The sequence below is a fragment of the Dendrobates tinctorius genome, unplaced genomic scaffold (assembly GCF_039654945.1).
Source record: "Dendrobates tinctorius isolate UK_male_01 unplaced genomic scaffold, ASM3965494v1 ptg000332l, whole genome shotgun sequence".
NCBI lineage: Eukaryota > Metazoa > Chordata > Amphibia > Anura > Dendrobatidae > Dendrobates > Dendrobates tinctorius.
This window is the reverse complement of record NW_027361998.1, coordinates 18,738,720-18,757,114: the sequence shown is the minus strand read 5'-3', so window position 1 is coordinate 18,757,114 and position 18,395 is coordinate 18,738,720. Positions and strand designations below refer to the sequence as shown.

Genomic DNA, 18,395 nt, shown 5'->3' with positions numbered 1-18,395 from the left:
TTTAATGCTTTCCATGACCACAGTAAATGCTCTTGTCTGGTTACTGTAGTGTAGTGAGTGTCCTGTTTGCCATCCTCCTGAAAGTTCCCTGTTTTGATCCAGGCAGAAACATGTGGCTTTTCTTTATTTTGATCACAAACGTATATTGTTGGCTTAATTAGCCTTAGTTAGCATATTCTATTGCTGGTTTAATGAGCATTACTTTTACCAATGTGATTATTTCTACCCGTTTTTGCTTTTGGCAAGCATGTGTGTTTTTGACAGTGTCTAAGTGTTCCTAATTCAAGTAACACCTGATAGGATCAAGGTGCGAAAGCAGGCATCTAGGTGCTTTTTCTTTTTGGCTTTTGGACAAAGGCATGAGAATGTTTTGTGGAGCATGGTTTTGTTTCCCTGTTTGTTCTTTTTCTCCAATAGCCTGACAAATGAAAGGTTCCTGTGTTGCAAAATGCACTTTGTCCTGTCTTCAGACATAGAGGAAGACCTCTTGACTTTGGCTGGATGTTTTTTTCTTTTTCAAGTTCATGTCAGCATGTTTAAACATCTTTATTTTTGCATGGAGTTTCTGAAGTGTAGTGGTTGTCACGTTCACCTCACACGTGAACGGTCCCCAGTTCAAAACTGGATAGAAGCGTGACATTAGGCGTTGATATTAAAGCTTTTGACGTTGAGTCTTTGTTCTCGATGGCTCGTCATGACCACAGTAACCTTCCGCAGCCGGTTTCTGCAGTGTAGTGGTTATCACGTTCACCTAACACAAGAAAGGTCCCCAGTTCGAAACTGGGCAGAATCACGCTGTTACCCTTTGGTATCCAAGCTTTTGACTTTCAGTTCTTGATCTCGATTGCTTGTTGTCACCACAGTATGCGCTTGCTTCTGGTTTCTGTAGTGTAGCGGTTATCACGTTCGCTTCACACTTGAAAGGTTCCCAGTTCGAAACTGGGCAGAAACACAGCTTTTCTCTTGGAAAACGATCTTTTTGACTTTCCGTGCTTGTTCTTTATTGCTTGTCATGACCACAGCATTTTTTGCTTGTTTCAATTGGTTGGCTTCTGTAGTGTAGCGGTTATCACGTTCGCTTTACACGCGAAAGGTCCTCAGTTCGAAAGTGGGCCGAAACACAGCGTTCCTCTTGCAAACTAGCGCTTTTGACAATGAGTGCTTGATCTTTAATGCTTGCCATGACCACAGTAAATGCTCTTGTCTGGTTACTGTAGTGTAGTGATTGTCCTGTTTGCCATCCTCCTGAAAGTTCCCTGTTTTGATCCCGGGCAGAAACATGTGGCTTTTCTTTATTTTGATCACAAACGTATATTGTTGGCTTAATTAGCCTTAGTTAGCATATTCTATTGCTGGTTTAATGAGCATTACTTTTACCAATGTGATTATTTCTACCCGTTTTTGCTTTTGGCAAGCATGTGTGTTTTTGACAGTGTCTAAGTGTTCCTAATTCAAGTAACACCTGATAGGATCAAGGTGCGAAAGCAGGCATCTAGGTGCTTTTTCTTTTTGGCTTTTGGACAAAGGCATGAGAATGTTTTGTGGAGCATGGTTTTGTTTCCCTATTTGTTCTTTTTCTCCAATAGCCTGACAAATGAAAGGTTCCTGTGTTGCAAACTGCACTTTGTCCTGTCTTCAGACATAGAGGAAGACATCTTGACTTTGGCTGGCTGTTTTTTTCTTTTTCAATTTCATTTCAGCATGTTTACACATCTTTAGCTTTGCATGGAGTTTCAGAAGTGTAGTAGTTGTCACGTTCACCTCACACGCGAACGGTCCCCAGTTCGAGACTGGATAGAAGCATGACATGTGTCGCTGACATTAAAGCTTTTGACGTTGAGTCTTTGTTCTCGATGGCTCGTCATGATCACAGTAACCTTCCGCAGCCGGTTTATGTAGTGTAGTGGTTATCACGTTCGCCTAACACGAGAAAGGTCCCCAGTTTGAAACTGGGCAGAAACACGCTGTTACCCTTTGGTATCCAGGCTTTTGACTTTCAGTTCTTGATCTTGATTGCTTGTTGTCACCACAGTAAGCGCTTGCATCCGGTTTCTGTAGTGTAGCTGTTATCATGTTCGCCTCCCACGCGAAAGGTCCCCAGTTCGAAACTGGGCAGAAACACAGCTTTTTCTCTTGGAAAACGATCTTTTTGACTTTCAGTGCTTGTTCTTTATTGCTTGCCATGACCACAGCATTTTTTGTTTGTTTGACTTGGTTGGTTTCTGTAGTGTAGCGGTTATCACGTTGGCTTTACACGCGAAAGGTCCTCATTTCGAAACTGGGCAGAAACACAGCGTTCCTCTTGCAAACTAGCGCTTTTGACAATGAGTGCTTGATCTTTAATGCTTGCCATGACCACAGTAAACGCTCTTGTCTGGTTACTGTAGTGTAGTGATTGTCCTGTTTGCCATCCTCCTGAAAGTTCCCTGTTTTGATCCCGGGCAGAAACATGTGGCTTTTCTTTATTTTGATCACAAACGTATATTGTTGGCTTAATTAGCCTTAGTTAGCATATTCTATTGCTGGTTTAATGAGCATTACTTTTACGAATGTGATTATTTCTACCCGTTTTTGCTTTTGGCAAGCATGTGTGTTTTTGACAGTGTCTAAGTGTTCCTAATTCAAGTAACACCTGATAGGATCAAGGTGCGAAAGCAGGCATCTAGGTGCTTTTTCTTTTTGGCTTTTGGACAAAGGCATGAGAATGTTTTGTGGAGCATGGTTTTGTTTCCCTGTTTGTTCTTTTTCTCCAATAGCCTGACAAATGAAAGGTTCCTGTGTTGCAAAATGCACTTTGTCCTGTCTTCAGACATAGAGGAAGACCTCTTGACTTTGGCTGGCTGTTTTTTTCTTTTTCAAGTTCATTTCAGCATGTTTAAACATCTTTAGCTTTGCATGGAGTTTCTGAAGTGTAGTGGTTGTCACGTTCACCTCACACGCGAACGGTCCACAGTTCGAAACTAGATAGAAGCATGACATTAGGCGTTGATATTAAAGCTTTTGACGTTGAGTCTTTGTTCTCGATGACTCGTCATGACCACAGTAACCTTCCACAGCCGGTTTCTGTAGTGTAGTGGTTATCACGTTCGCCTAACACGCGAAAGGTCCCCAGGTAGAAACATGCTGTTACCCTTTGGTATCCAAGCTTTTGACTTTCAGTTCTTGATCTCGATTGCTTGTTGTCACCACAGTAATCACTTGCATCAGGTTTCTGTAGTGTAGCGGTTATCACGTTCGCCTCACATGCGAAAGGTCCCCAGTTCAAAACTGGGCAGAAACACAGCTTTTTCTCTTGGAAAACGATCTTTTTGACTTTCAGTGCTTGTTCTTTATTGCTTGCCATGACCACAGCATTTTTTGTTTGTTTGAATCGGTTGGTTTCTGTAGTGTAGTTGTTATCACGTTCGCTTTACACGCAAAAGGTCCTCAGTTCGAAACTGGGCAGAAACACAGTGTTTCTCTTGCAAACTAGCACTTTTGACAATGAGTGCTTGATCTTTAATGCTTTCCATGACCACAGTAATCGCTCTTGTCTGGTTACTGTAGTGTAGTGATTGTCCTGTTTGCCATCCTCCTGAAAGTTCCCTGTTTTGATCCCGGGCAGAAACATGTGGCTTTTCTTTATTTTGATCACAAACGTATATTGTTGGCTTAATTAGCCTTAGTTAGCATATTCTATTGCTGGTTTAATGAGCATTACTTTTACCAATGTGATTATTTCTACCCGTTTTTGCTTTTGGCAAGCATGTGTGTTTTTGACAGTGTCTAAGTGTTCCTAATTCAAGTAACACCTGATAGGATCAAGGTGCTGTCGGGAACCCTCAGATTACTCTTTCATCTGAAGGACCGATGTTCTTAGGTGTGAAGCACCATATGTCTCTAATCAATTGCTCCGTCGATAAGGATAACACAGACACGGGCTGTATAATACCACTCGGGATGCCTGCCAGACACCTCTGGCTTATCAGTTAGGCTTCCGTCTTTTATAGTAAAGAATTTAAACATTTACAGACATGCGCAGTACAAATGATTTCACAACTTGTTTTCTACAAAGAAAGTCACTTAGGCAAAAAAGCAGAGGTATTTGACCTTGGTTCACAAGGGAGATGTCTGAGACATCTCCTCGAAGAACAGATAAGGTTTTAAACAAGAGAATGCAACATAGACAGAACTCAATTTAACTCCTTCAGTTCCTATCATTCCCCCCTTTGACATCTTCATTTTCCACAATCTGGAACACTGGATCCTGCAACAACAGCGGATAGTGGCTCGTTCACCAGGTACTATCCCAGGCCGACGGGTTGCCCAAGGGAGACAGGTCTTCTACCTTCTCCATCCCCCAGATACTGAAGCCACGTCCATCATTGCAAGAGTACGCTCCTTCATGCCAGAAATTAGATGTCAATCTAGGACTCAAAGGAATAATAGTTAAATACTTGTTGTTTACAGTCAAACTTCCTTATCTATTTCTACATCTTTTCTTGCATACAGAGATACACAAAAAAACAAGTTTCAATAGCACATATATTACGAAGATACAAACAACAATACGTAATAGACTTAGTATAATCCCAGTTATCCAGCCTCCAATACCCTTAAACCAATTAGCTGGATTAAGAAAGGAGAATGTATCTGACCACCAACTATCCTTAGTACGATCATTGTCTTTATCGTACTGATCTCTAAGTTTTTGAACATCCTCTATTTTCAATTTTAACTTTATAATGCTTTTGGGATCTATATAATGACAGCAAGCTGGTCCGATGACTTGACACATACCTCCTTGCGCTGCAGTTAAATAATCTAATACTATGGTATGCTGATTAGTGGCTATGATGAGCTGATTTTGGACAGCAACGGTGGTGTTCAATATATCCAATATATCCCATATTTGGTCATCTAAGTAATCTGTAGCCCTGACTAATTTATCCCACATTTGAGTAATCATAGGATAAATAAAAATAGAACTGACAATTTTATTAGCCACACTCATCTGCACTATATGTGGTCTCCCAGAGAGGTGAGGTGTATTGTCAGCAGCTCTTTTGTACAACGTGTGTTTAGGTATGCTCTGAGTATTCAACTGGTCATTCGGAATAACAAAGGTAGCTGGAGTCAAACGACCCAGAGTACAAGCACCTTTTACCCCTACTGGCAACCATTTATATGCATTGTCTCCACATATCCAGTACATGTCACTAGGTAGGTCCCATAGGGCTGAATGTTGTAATACCAGTCTATGAACTAAATCTATGAGCGCAGATACATTCTGAAGCATACACCAATTTGGAAGTTGTCCTAAAGGGCTACAATACCCTACATCGGGATTTCCACAGGTGGGAGTTCCTTTCTCATATCCAGATGACTCATTGCAAGGTATATTACCTGAAATATTAAAACAAGTTTCATTATTGCCCTGGGGAAATAAATTGGAATACTCCCAGGACGTGTTATGCAACCTTCTTTCTAGCAGTATTGGTTTGAAGGCATCAGTAGAGTGGGAAGTTACATTAAAACTAACTTGTAGGCCATACATTGGAATTTGCCCCAGGTAGGTTAATCAAGTTCTATTCCTGGGTACCCGAGCCCCCCCTTTATATGCCAGATATTGAAGGTGTGCATTACTTCCTAAAAGATTACCCTGCCACCAAGGGTATCCTACCCATCCCACAATAGGTATTCCAACAGTTGTGTTCCATAACTTCACATTATTTGTGGCATTATTAGCAAGTGTATCAGAACAACTGGTCCAGGCAAATAATTCCTCGGGTGGCATAGGAATAACAAGGAACGGAATACTAGTGGCTGATACTGGTGAATGTGTGCAGATCCAGCAATCTGCTGGAGACTGAGTGTCATTTGACCAATCATTCAGTAATTTTTCATGATGTTGTATAAACTTATTATTCAAGGACATTGGAGCATTTAGACTGTCCCACGCAGCTACCATTATTACAGATAATGCAACAAAACCAAACCAAAACATTATGCACTCTTATGCTTTGTTAATTCCTGTGGCTAGTTTGCAATGCGATGCGTGGATCCAGGTTGGTCGTCCTTCCAACTTAACAGCAGTAGGCGTTGTTAGGAGTACTTGGTAAGGTCCTTGATATCGGGGTTCAAGGGTCTCTCTGGAGTGTTTCTTGACATATACGTAATCACCAGGTTGCAGACAGTGAGTTCCTTCCACACTATCTGGATCTGGAATGAAAAAGAAAACTAGAGAATGCATTTGAGTTAAATGCTTTTGCAACTGGATTACATAACTTGTCAAATTATCCACATTGAGTGTTAAGACCTGTGGGTAGTACAACCCTGTGTTTGGTGGTCTTCCAAACAGTATCTCGAAGGGTGACAGTTTAGTTTTCCCCGTGGGTGTGTACCCTACTGAGAATAATGCTAATGGGAGACACTCTGGCCATGGTTTATGGGTTTGTTCCATGGTTTTCTGTATTTTCAATTTTAGTGTCCCGTTCATTCTCTCTACCTTCCCTGAACTCTGTGGGTGGTAGGGTGTATGAAATGCTTGTTCTACACCTATCATTTGCATTACATTTTGCATTACCTCAGCAGTAAAGTGTGTACCTCTGTCTGATTCAATTGTTTCAGGGACACCGAATTGTGGTACTAGTTCCATCACCAGTTTCTTTGCAGTGGCTCGAGCTGTAGCCGTTTTCACCGGGTAGGCCTCTGGCCATCCAGAGAAGAGATCTACACATACTAGGATATTTGCATACACTCCTACCTTGGTAGCTGTATGTCGTCAATCTGCCGTCTCTGAAATGGGTAGAGAGGCCTAGGTGTCGCTTTCTTAGGGACTTTTACTGTTTAACCTGGGTTGTGCTGTGCACAGATGAGGCATGATTGTACAAGTTTCGCGGCTGCGCAACTGAAGCCAGGAGAGATCCAGAAGGCATCTACCATGGCACACATGTGACTTTTTGAGGTGTGATTGGGGCCATGTGCTGCTTGCGCCATGATTGGGAACAGGGACTTTGGTGGGCACATTTTATCCTTATTCTCCCATACTCCATTTGAGTTCAGCTCAGCTCCCAGTCTCCCTCGGTGTACCTTCTCTGTTTGGGCAGCCTTTTGCTGGAGGGATTTCAGGACATCTAGACCCAATGTGGCTGGAATACGCTGACTCCCCGCCACCGTCCACTGCTCTCTCTAGGCCGCCTTGTGCTATTTTAGCAGCCTCGTTCGCCCTTCTATTGCCCTCTACCTCCACGGAGTCACCTTTGTGTGTGCTTTTACCTTGACAATGCCAACCTGGACTGGTAACATCAATGCCTCCATCAATTGTTTCACCAGCTCTGCATTTTTAATGGGCTTCGAATCTGTGAAAATATTAGCGACTTTACCTGCAGCGGCTCTACACGCCTCAGTGAGTGCCTTCAACTCTGCCTCCTGCGCCGACATGTGAGGAGAGAGTGGCTCCGCTCGGATTACCTCATGTGAGGATACTACTGCATATCCAGTGTAGAATCGTCCATCCTGGTGGTATCTGGGGCCATCTACAAAAAAGAAACTCAAAGTCTGCATTAGGAACAGGTTTTTCATGAATGTGTGCAAACCCAACTGTCTCCTGACTCATCAGTTCTATGCAGACATGTTCATGCGTCATGTCAAAGTATCCTTCCTCACTTGCCAATACGGTCACCAATTCCCCCTTTTCTGAATCCACAGGCAGGAGGGTGGCTGGATTCAGAACGTTACATCTTTTGAGGGTGACATACTCAGGAATTAGTAGAGCACACTCAAGTCGGAGCTGTCTGGCCATAGACAGATGTTTTGGTTGAACTTGTAGGAGTATGGCATGGATGTCATGTGGGGAATAGATTGTCAAAAGAAACGTCAGTGTCATCTCACATGCCTTCCCTATTACGTCTCCACTTTTTTCCTTGTGCTCCAGCATACATGACAGGTCGTCTTATTGTCCTTGTTTGCTCAATTTCTTTAGCTACCTTAAGGAGGTCTTTCGGATCTACATGTCTCCATTCAGGTCTGGCTGTCTGTACTGCGTCTCGTAAATCTTTGTTCATACCGTCAGTGAATGCATTCACCAGTATTCTAACATCAAGTGGGTTTATGCAAATGTACCCCATGTCTGCCCATTTCAGCTGTAACCGTCCAAGGTATATCTCTACTCTCTCTCCTCTTTGCTGTGTCACATTAGTCAGGAGTACAGACTGCTCTGATTGTTCCACTGCAGCCCATTGTCTTAGTGACTCACAGTACGTCTCCCCAGATCGTGCAGATTTATCATCCATGCCCCATGCCTGATTCTTTGTCACATCTGTGTGTCTTAATTATATGATCTAGTGCGTCACCTGCCTTTAGACTCACCAACCTCTCTAGGTCTGCCCAGGTACACTTATATGTCTGCTGTACTTCCTTTATGTGTCTGTAAAACTGTAAAACAGGAATGGTTGGTCTTCAGGGGCAGGCAGCTGCTTCAGCAAAGCTAGCTGGTCAGAGGGGCTCCAGGGATAATACACCTGTATCTTTCTTATTCTAGTCACACTTCTAGGTCCTGATGGGGTTGGCCATCTGATGTCTACTGTCAGCTTACTCCTCAAGGGCCAATGTCCCCACTACCCACTATCCACACTATTATGTCAGCTTCTTATGATCTTGTCTGGATAGGATTTAGTGCAATTCTCTTAGGTCAGAAGCACAGGTCACACAAGTAGCTATTCAGTCTGGATTTGTCTGAGTCTGACCACAGTGTTTACAAGTCCATCTGTTTTGTCTGGGTCTCTGGTTACACTTTGTCAATCAAACATTCATAATACACCTTCCATACTGCTGCACATTCTCAAGCATCATTTATTCACTTGCTATTTTCTTCCCTTGTCTGTGCCTTTTTGTACATCCAAACATTCACACTCTGGTATTTTTGCCTTTTTCAATATTTGTCCCACTTGTTTTACTGCTTCCTTCCTTCTCTGTCTCTTGTAATTTGACACAATTTGCTATACAAATCAATCACACAACTAGAAGCAGGTTCAAACACATTAATGACCAAACAATCACTTACAATTCCCTTCTAAATTAGGCACCATATCTTACTTTTAACTTCCAATCTTCAATTAAGTACTGTTGCTTTAAAATGCACAAATCTTTCAGCGTGTACCTTACGGATAGAATTACAGAGAATTTTGAGCACAGCTCACACTCAGCAGAGATAAGAGCGAAGGGAGAAGAAACTGCGCAGCTCCATCCTTCCTCCCTCCCGTCAGAATGCAGCGTCGTCCTTCACAGAATTCTGTAGTTCTTTAGACTTATCAAAATCAATTTCTACAAAGAAACTCAAAATCACGGGATTTCACTGTAAGGGCAGATAACTGTATAATGAGATTAACCATGCCTTGCCCTTTTTCTGGCCAAATGCATTCAGGAAACTTTACAATGTAATGCCACATATAACACGAACTACACTCACTGGCCACTTTATTAGGTACACCTGTCCAACTGTGTGTTAAGACTTAATTTCTAATCAGCCAATCACATGGCGGCAACTCAGTGCATTTAGGCATGTAGACATGGTCAAGACAATCTCCTGCAGTTCAAACCGAGCATCAGTATGGGGAAGAAAGGTGATTTGAGTGCCTTTGAACGTGCCATGATTGTTGGTGCCAGAAGGGCTGGTCTGAGTATTTCAGAAACTGCTGATCTACTGGGATTTTCACGCACAACCATCTCTATGGTTTACAGAGAATGGTCCGAAAAAGAAAAAAAATCCAGTGAGCGGCAGTTCTGTGGCCGGAAATGCCTTGTTGATGCCAGAGGTCAGAGGAGAATGGGCAGACTGGTTCGAGCTGATAGAAAGGCAACAGTGACTCAAATTGCCACCCGTTACAACCAAGGTAGGCAGAAGAGCATCTCTGAACGCACAGTGCGTCGAACTTTGAGGCAGATGGGCTACAGCAGCAGAAGACCACACTGGGTACCACTCCTCTCAGCTAAGAACAGGCATCTGATGGCTACTTTCAGCAGGATAATGCGCCATGTCATAAAGCTCGAATCATCTCAGATTGGTTTCTTGAACATGACAATGAGTTCACTGTACTCAAATGGCCTCCTCAGTCACCAGATCTCAATCCAATAGAGCATCTTTGGGATGTGGTGGAACGGGAGATTCGCATCAGGGATGTGCAGCCGACAAATCTGCGCCAACTGTGTGATGCCATCATGTCAATATGGTCCAAAATCTCTGAGGAATGCTTCCAGCACCTTGTTGAATCTCTGCCACGAAGAATTGAGGCAGTTCTGAAGGCAAAAGGGGGTCCAACCCGTTACTAGCATGGTGTACCTAATAAAGTGGCCAGTGAGTGTATATCATTACTCAATTCATTCAGTCTCAGATGTAGATTTGAATTATCTATAACGCATCTGTCCGGGATTCCACCACAACTAGAAAGGTCACAAATCTCTTGACACAAAAATGATGTGTGATGATTCATTCATACGTGCTCATTCACTGATTTTTTTTTATTTATTTTTTTTTTTTTACTCAATTACTCATCTCTCATCTTATTCAGAGGTTCTCATAGACATATATGCAAGGATTCACACAGCCTGCCTATCTTGCACTTTGGATTTGATTAATACTTTTTCCAGGTTCTTTGCTGCACTACTTCCATATCTATCCTCAATTATATCACATAACCGATTTCCTTCTTCAGGTGTCTTTCCCTGACTGTTCCCCATTTTATCTTTTATTCTTATCCTGTTTCTCTTGTTGTCTTCCTGTTAGTCCCCTGCCTTAGGTGGTGTATTGGGTAAGCTCAAGACTAGGCTCTACTATACCTCGTTACCTTCTTCCTAAGGTGCTAACAGGCTAAATGGAGTGTCTGTTCCTCGGTGTACTACGTGTTTCGTGTACTTATATGCTATGTAGCATCCGAACAGAAATACTCCCACAACACACAGGATTGTAAACAAAGTGTCCATCTATCGGGGTTCTTCAGTCATATCCTGTCACAGGCTCATTTCGTGGTCCTGTGCTCATTCTATCACACTCTTATCTGTCACAAGGTTTATTCGTAAAGGGTGTTGATTTAAGCTTAGGCGGTGACCTCCCCGAAAGGACGCTGTCACATGACCCAGTTAGGCAATATCACCACTCTTTGAACGAATACCTACTGTGCAGCTTATTTGTCTACTTTTCACAGTCCTTCAAATCAAGGCAGTCACTCAACAACCTCCTCTATTTCTAGTGCGGAATCGTCTATTGTGAAAAACTTGTCCGTCCGGGCTGCGCAGTATGAACTGTTCACCCAGCCTTATATTCCGTAATGTCAGACCTCTCCCATTTTGATTTGCATCAGCTCTTTTTCTAAAAATAGCTGTGCACAGACAGAACCTACAGTAACCTCTCATTCGAGCAGAAATTACATATGCATGTCACACCCGATTTCCTCAGAGTTCTTATATGGACCTGATTTTACGGCCCCCTCCTCTACTAGATTCCCCTTTATACGGACCTTAGTTATAATGATAGATTATAAAGAGCAGAGAAGAGAAAAATTGATCTCTTACATGGCCAGGTGTTTAGGTCTGCTGTTCACAATTTCATCAGTAACTGGAGTGGTCTGTAGATCGGGTAGTCTTGGAGAGGTGCCTATATCAGGTCCCTGTTTCGGGCGCCAGGAAACTGTCGGGATACCTCAGATTACTCTTTCATCTGAAGGACCGATGTTCTTAGGTGTGAAGCACCATATGTCTTTAATCAATTGCTCCGTCGAGAAGGCTAACACAGACACGGGCTGTATAATACCACTCGGGATGCCTGCCAAGACGCCTCTGGCTTATCAGTTAGGCTTCCGTCTTTTATAGTAAAGAATTTAAACATTTACAGACATGCGCAGTACAAATGATTTCACAACTTGTTTTCTACAAAGAAAGTCACTTAGGCAAAAAAGCAGAGGTATTTGACCTTGGTTCACAAGGGAGATGTCTGAGACATCTCCTCGAAGAACAGATAAGGTTTTAAACAAGAGAATGCAACATAGACAGAACTCAATTTAACTCCTTCAGTTCCTATCAGTGCGAAAGCAGGCATCCAGGTGCTTTTTCTTTTTGGCTTTTGGACAAAGGCATGAGAATGTTTTGTGGAGCATGGTTTTGTTTCCCTGTTTGTTCTTTTTCTCCAATAGCCTGACAAATGAAAGGTTCCTGTGTTGCAAAATGCACTTTGTCCTGTCTTCAGACATAGAGGAAGACCTCTTGACTTTGGCTGGCTGTTTTTTTCTTTTTCAAGTTCATTTCAGCATGTTTAAACATCTTTAGCTTTGCATAGAGTTTCTGAAGTTTAGTAGTTGTCACGTTCGCCTCACACGCGAAAGGTCCCCAGTTCGAAACTGGGCAGAAACACAGCATTTTCTCTTGGAAAACGATCTTTTTGACTTTCAGTGCTTGTTCTTTATTGCTTGCCATGACCACAGCATTTTTTATTTGTTTGAATCGGTTGGCTTCTGTAGTGTAGAGGTTATCACGTTCGCTTTACACGCGAAAGGTCCTCAGTTCGAAACTGGGCAGAAACACAGCGTTCCTCTTGCAAACTAGTGCTTTTGACAATGAGTTATTGATCGTTAATGTTTGTCATGACCACAGTAACCGCTCTTGTCTGGTTACTGTAGTGTAGTGATTGTCCTGTTTGCCATCCTCCTGAAAGTTCCCTGTTTTGATCCCGGGCAGAAACATGTGGCTTTTCTTTATTTTGATCACAAACGTATATTGTTGGCTTAATTAGCCTTAGTTAGCATATTCTATTGCTGGTTTAATGAGCATTACTTTTACCAATGTGATTATTTCTACCCGTTTTTGCTTTTGGCAAGCATGTGTGTTTTTGACAGTGTCTAAGTGTTCCTAATTCAAGTAACACCTGATAGGATCAAGGTGCGAAAGCAGGCATCTAGGTGATTTTTCTTTTTGGCTTTTGGACAAAGGCATGAGAATGTTTTGTTGAGCATGGTTTTGTTTCCCTGTTTGTTCTTTTTCTCCAATAGCCTGACAAATGAAAGGTTCCTGTGTTGCAAAATGCACTTGGTCCTGTCTTCAGACATAGAGGAAGACCTCTTGACTTTGGCTGGCTGTTTTTTTCTTTTTCAAGTTCATTTCAGCATGTTTAAACATCTTTATCTTTGCATGGAGTTTCTGAAGTGTAGTGGTTGTCACGTTCACCTCACACGCGAACAGTCCCCAGTTCGAAACTGGATAGAAGCATGACATTAGGCATTGATATTAAAGCTTTTGACGTTGAGTCTTTGTTCTCGATGGCTCGTCATGACCACAGTAACCTTCTGCAGCCGGTTTCTGTAGTGTGGTGGTTATCACGTTCGCCTAACACGCGAAAGGTCCCCAGTTCGAAACTGGGCAGAAACACGCTGTTACCCTTTGGTATCCAAGCTTTTGAGTTTCAGTTCTTGATCTCGATTGCTTGTTGTCACCACAGTAAGCACTTGCATCCTGTTTCTGTAGTGTAGCGGTCATCACGTTTGCCTCACACGCGAAAGGTCCCCAGTTCGAAACTGGGCAGAAACACAGCTTTTTCTCTTGGAAAACGATCTTTTTGACTTTCAGTGCTTGTTCTTTATTGCTTGCCATGACCACAGCATTTTTTGTTTGTTTGAATCGGTTGGTTTCTGTAGTGTAGCGGTTATCACGTTCGCTTTACACGCGAAAGGTCCTCAGTTCGAAACTGGGCAGAAACACAGCGTTTCTCTTGCAAACTAGCGCTTTTGACAATGAGTGCTTGATCTTTAATGCTTGCCATGACCACAGTAAACGCTCTTGTTTGGTTACTGTAGTGTAGTGATTGTCCTGTTTGCCATCCTCCTGAAAGTTCCCTGTTTTGATCCCGGGCAGAAACATGTGGCTTTTCTTTATTTGATTCACAAACGTATATTGTTGGCTTAATTAGCCTTAGTTAGCATATTCTATTGCTGGTTTAATGAGCATTACTTTTACCAATGTGATTATTTCTACCCGTTTTTGCTTTTGGCAAGCATGTGTGTTTTTGACAGTGTCTAAGTGTTCCTAATTCAAGTAACACCTGATAGGATCAAGGTGCGAAAGCAGGCATCTAGGTGCTTTTTCTTTTTGGCTTTTGGACAAAGGCATGAGAATGTTTTGTTGAGCATGGTTTTGTTTCCCTGTTTGTTCTTTTTCTCCAATAGCCTGACAAATGAAAGGTTCCTGTGTTGCAAAATGCACTTGGTCCTGTCTTCAGACATAGAGGAAGACCTCTTGACTTTGGCTGGTTGTTTTTTTCTTTTTCAAGTTCATTTCAGCATGTTTAAACATCTTTAGCTTTGCATGGAGTTTCTGAAGTGTAGTGGTTGTCACGTTCACCTCACACGCGAACGGTCCCCAGTTCGAAACTGGATAGAAGCATGACATTAGGCGTTGATATTAAAGCTTTTGACGTTGAGTCTTTGTTCTCGATGGCTCATCATGACCACAGTAACCTTCTGCAGCCGGTTTCTGTAGTGTGGTGGTTATCACGTTCGCCTAACACGCGAAAGGTCCCCAGTTCGAAACTGGGCAGAAACACGCTGTTACCCTTTGGTATCCAAGCTTTTGACTTTCAGTTCTTGATCTCGATTACTTGTTGTCACCACAGTAAGCACTTGCATCCGGTTTCTGTAGTGTAGCGGTTATCACGTTCGCCTCACACGCGAAAGGTCCCCAGTTCGAAACTGGGCAGAAACACAGCTGTTTCTCTTGGAAAACGATCTTTTTGACTTTCAGTGCTTGTTCTTTATTGCTTGCCATGACCACAGCATTTTTTGTTTGTTTGAATCGGTTGGTTTCTGTAGTGTAGCGGTTATCACGTTCGCTTTACACGCGAAAGGTCCTCAGTTCGAAACTGGGCAGAAACACAGCGTTTCTCTTGCAAACTAGCGCTTTTGACAATGAGTGCTTGATCTTTAATGCTTGCCATGACCACAGTAAACGCTCTTGTTTGGTTACTGTAGTGTAGTGATTGTCCTGTTTGCCATCCTCCTGAAAGTTCCCTGTTTTGATCCCGGGCAGAAACATGTGGCTTTTCTTTATTTGATTCACAAACGTATATTGTTGGCTTAATTAGCCTTAGTTAGCATATTCTATTGCTGGTTTAATGAGCATTACTTTTACCAATGTGATTATTTCTACCCGTTTTTGCTTTTGGCAAGCATGTGTGTTTTTGACAGTGTCTAAGTGTTCCTAATTCAAGTAACACCTGATAGGATCAAGGTGCGAAAGCAGGCATCTAGGTGCTTTTTCTTTTTGGCTTTTGGACAAAGGCATGAGAATGTTTTGTGGAGCATGGTTTTGTTTCCCTGTTTGTTCTTTTTCTCCAATAGCCTGACAAATGAAAGGTTCCTGTGTTGCAAAATGCACTTTGTCCTGTCTTCAGACATAGAGGAAGACCTCTTGACTTTGGCTGGCTGTTTTTTTCTTTTTCAAGTTCATTTCAGCATGTTTAAACATCTTTAGCTTTGCATGGAGTTTCTGAAGTGGAGTGGTTGTCACGTTCACCTCACACGCGAACGGTCCCCAGTTCGAAACTGGATAGAAGTGTGATGTACCATGTCTGCAAGATATGTTTTCTGTTGCAATGTGCTAACAAATCCTCCATCCTAGGACATTGTAAACTCTCAGTAGTAGGAATTCCTTCCCCCCAGGTTTTATCAACCCTGCCACTTCCTCTGGAAGAGCAGGAATGTTAATTAGCTAGACCATCTTCCTCACACCATTTGCCTTCTCTCCTCTTCAGAGAGGGAAAAACTTCTTTGTTTGAAACGAATAAAACTATGAGAGACTATACCATAAGAACCAAATACCCTAGAGATATGAAAATCATATTTTTGTAACCTGAGCGGTCCCAGCTTCGAGACCGCGTATGTTTCGAAGTTCTACCCTGTCCAGAACATGAGATAGGATTTGCGCCCAAATGGACGGTCATATCGCATAGATGTTTGATGTTTTCTTGATGGGCTCATTACGCTGGGAAACATGATACCACTGATGAGTCCATACCAGATTCTCCCATAAAGTTATAGCTAATCTAAGTTTTGTAGCCAAAACATAACTTGGATAAGAGAGGTGGGATCAACCCAGAATGCACCTCTCTGTGATGTCACATAGGAAAGTCTATAAGGCATTTCCTGGGCAAACCAGCTCAGAACAGCTCAAGTCGTCGTGCTAGAAGGACCCCAATGAGCGGAGAAGTGCAGCTCCGCCTCCACCCACCTTAGCCGCATGGTCTGCCTAAGGAACAATATGGAACTGTGAGTGTAATCTCTTTGTTTTCTCCACTTTTATTTTATACCTGTACTGTACATATTTTATGTCTCAATTTTATAGCAACTTTTATCTGTAATCACTGTCCTCTTTCGGAAAATAAATGAAATTATTTAGATCTGTCTCCATGCTCTAAGAATCGAACTATACGCCTTTGATAGATAATCGCTACTAATTCAAAGGGTTTGCCACGGACCCTCTTAATTTAACACTGTGAATTAAGTAACCGTGACTGGTGGCAGCGCGTTGTGTACGGCTATTACGGCTTGCTGGCAGTACAGAAGGGTCTTATATTGCTGAATAAGGGTCTGCAGCCACAGCATTGATAATTCCCTTACTGCAGAAGCCTAATTGCCGGTTCACAACAGGCAGCCCGTCCGGCGACCAATTATCCTAGGTGCAGTTCCCTGACTGACCTGAGGGTAAGGGGGGCGCCGGAGAGCTGTGAGTTCCAAAGTGGAACTGAGAAAGTGGGATATACATAAATCCCTGCAGTACTTGGAAGATTGATAGCAGTGGTGGGGCATCCAAATTAAACTCCCCCTGCGGCAAATTGTAGAGCGAGATTAGCTTGCTGGATATTTTTGTCACATGGTGCCGGTGGTGGGATAACTAAGATAAGCCCCAACGGTGCCTGTGATAGCTGTGTGCCGGCATTGTGTCACGTCCCTCCGTCCGCTGATACACCCGTGTCAGTGGTGGGATTGTGACATAGTGGTGACACAGGGTCCGCTGTCCGTCGCGTTTTGGTGGCAGCGGGACCCCCGTTAGTATCGCCCGTAAGTAGACGAACGGCAGTGGGCTGTTCGTCACATATTGGTGGCAGCGCGGTGGGATAATCCTAGAGCATTAGTGATTTGGTTTGAGCAATCATTCCTCTCACTAAAAACCTGCACGGTTCCTGCGGGAATCCTGCATCATAGGTTTTGGAGAACAGACTCAGTGGTTACTCGTCCTGAGACATTAGTGTGTACTTGCAAGTATCCCCCTCCCGTTTCTTCGTTTTTCTTTTTCTATCTTTTATTTGGCAACCATGGCGGCAAAAGGAGAACCTTGGTACACCCGGCAGACAAAGGAAGTTCTTGCTGCGTTATGCACGTACCAAGGCCTTGACGCCACGAACAAAAACAGAGCTCAAATGATCGCGGCTCTAGTGCAGCTGGACAACGACCAGAATCCAGCGAGCGCAGAAGTTGGCCCAAGTTGCAATGGGGCTGCAGCAGAGGCTCCACTCCTGAGCGCTGGCCCCACATTCAACCAGGACGGGGTGGACCCCTATCTGCAAATGGCCTTGGACGCCCTCCCCGCCGAAGACAGTGATGGGCGGGTGAGGCTGATCCAGCAATATCGGCAGGAGGCCCAAGCCGAGCGTCAAGCCCAGGCTGAGAGAGCTGAGCGCCGAGCGGAGGCTGAGAGAGCAGAGCAGCGAGCCGAGAGGGAGGCGCAGAGGGCCCATGAACTGGAGGTACTCCAGCGGGGTGGGAATGCCCCCACAGCCCGAAGCAGTGAGCCCAGCAGCGTCCAGACTCCTAAACCCCGGCCAGAGCATTTTCCCATGATGGAAAAGGATGGGGACTTGGACACATTTCTGCGAGCCTTTGAGAAAGCCTGCAGACAGTACCAGCTGCCTAGAGACCAATGGGCAAGGTACTTGACCCCAGGGCTAAAAGGCAAAGCCCTGGAGGCATTTGCTTCTCTTCCGCCAGAAGCCGATGACGACTATGACGCCATAAAGCAGGCGCTGATCGCCAAATACCGGCTGACACCTGAGGTATACCGAAAGAAGTTCCGACACCTCCAACGTGGCCCACACGATAGCTACAGTGATGTGGTGCAAGGACTCAGGACCCACTTTGACCAGTGGATCCATGGACTGTCCGTTGAAACCTTTGAGCAGCTACGGGACCTGATGATCAAAGACCAGTTCCTGCATCTCTGCCCAGCTGAGGTCCGACAGTTCATCCTGGACCGCGAACCAACGAACGCGGACAAAGCGGCGCAGATCGCCGACAACCACGAGGCCAACCGGAAGCCCGAGACGCGGAGGCCAGTCGCCACCAGCTGGAAAGGGGGTAAGCCAGCAACCAACCCCAATGCCC

At 43.8% G+C, this 18,395-nt stretch overlaps 9 non-coding genes across 9 annotated transcripts; all 9 read left to right on the top strand.

Annotated features, from left to right (window-relative positions):
* Positions 1 to 2,048: 2,048 nt before the first annotated feature.
* On the top strand, positions 2,049 to 2,121 carry TRNAG-CCC (transfer RNA glycine (anticodon CCC)). Its single transcript has one exon. It is a non-coding gene; the product is annotated as a tRNA-Gly (tRNA).
* A 1,086-nt stretch (positions 2,122 to 3,207) lies between these two features.
* Positions 3,208 to 3,280, top strand: TRNAV-CAC (transfer RNA valine (anticodon CAC)). The gene has a single exon. It is a non-coding gene; the product is annotated as a tRNA-Val (tRNA).
* A 9,198-nt stretch (positions 3,281 to 12,478) lies between these two features.
* On the top strand, positions 12,479 to 12,551 carry TRNAV-UAC (transfer RNA valine (anticodon UAC)). Its single transcript has one exon. It is a non-coding gene; the product is annotated as a tRNA-Val (tRNA).
* A 768-nt stretch (positions 12,552 to 13,319) lies between these two features.
* Positions 13,320 to 13,392, top strand: TRNAV-AAC (transfer RNA valine (anticodon AAC)). Its single transcript has one exon. It is a non-coding gene; the product is annotated as a tRNA-Val (tRNA).
* Positions 13,393 to 13,478: 86 nt separating this feature from the next.
* TRNAV-CAC (transfer RNA valine (anticodon CAC)) lies at positions 13,479 to 13,551 on the top strand. The gene has a single exon. It is a non-coding gene; the product is annotated as a tRNA-Val (tRNA).
* A 97-nt stretch (positions 13,552 to 13,648) lies between these two features.
* TRNAV-UAC (transfer RNA valine (anticodon UAC)) lies at positions 13,649 to 13,721 on the top strand. Its single transcript has one exon. It is a non-coding gene; the product is annotated as a tRNA-Val (tRNA).
* Positions 13,722 to 14,489: 768 nt separating this feature from the next.
* On the top strand, positions 14,490 to 14,562 carry TRNAV-AAC (transfer RNA valine (anticodon AAC)). Its single transcript has one exon. It is a non-coding gene; the product is annotated as a tRNA-Val (tRNA).
* Positions 14,563 to 14,648: 86 nt separating this feature from the next.
* On the top strand, positions 14,649 to 14,721 carry TRNAV-CAC (transfer RNA valine (anticodon CAC)). Its single transcript has one exon. It is a non-coding gene; the product is annotated as a tRNA-Val (tRNA).
* Positions 14,722 to 14,818: 97 nt separating this feature from the next.
* Positions 14,819 to 14,891, top strand: TRNAV-UAC (transfer RNA valine (anticodon UAC)). Its single transcript has one exon. It is a non-coding gene; the product is annotated as a tRNA-Val (tRNA).
* The last annotated feature ends 3,504 nt before the right edge of the window (positions 14,892 to 18,395 follow it).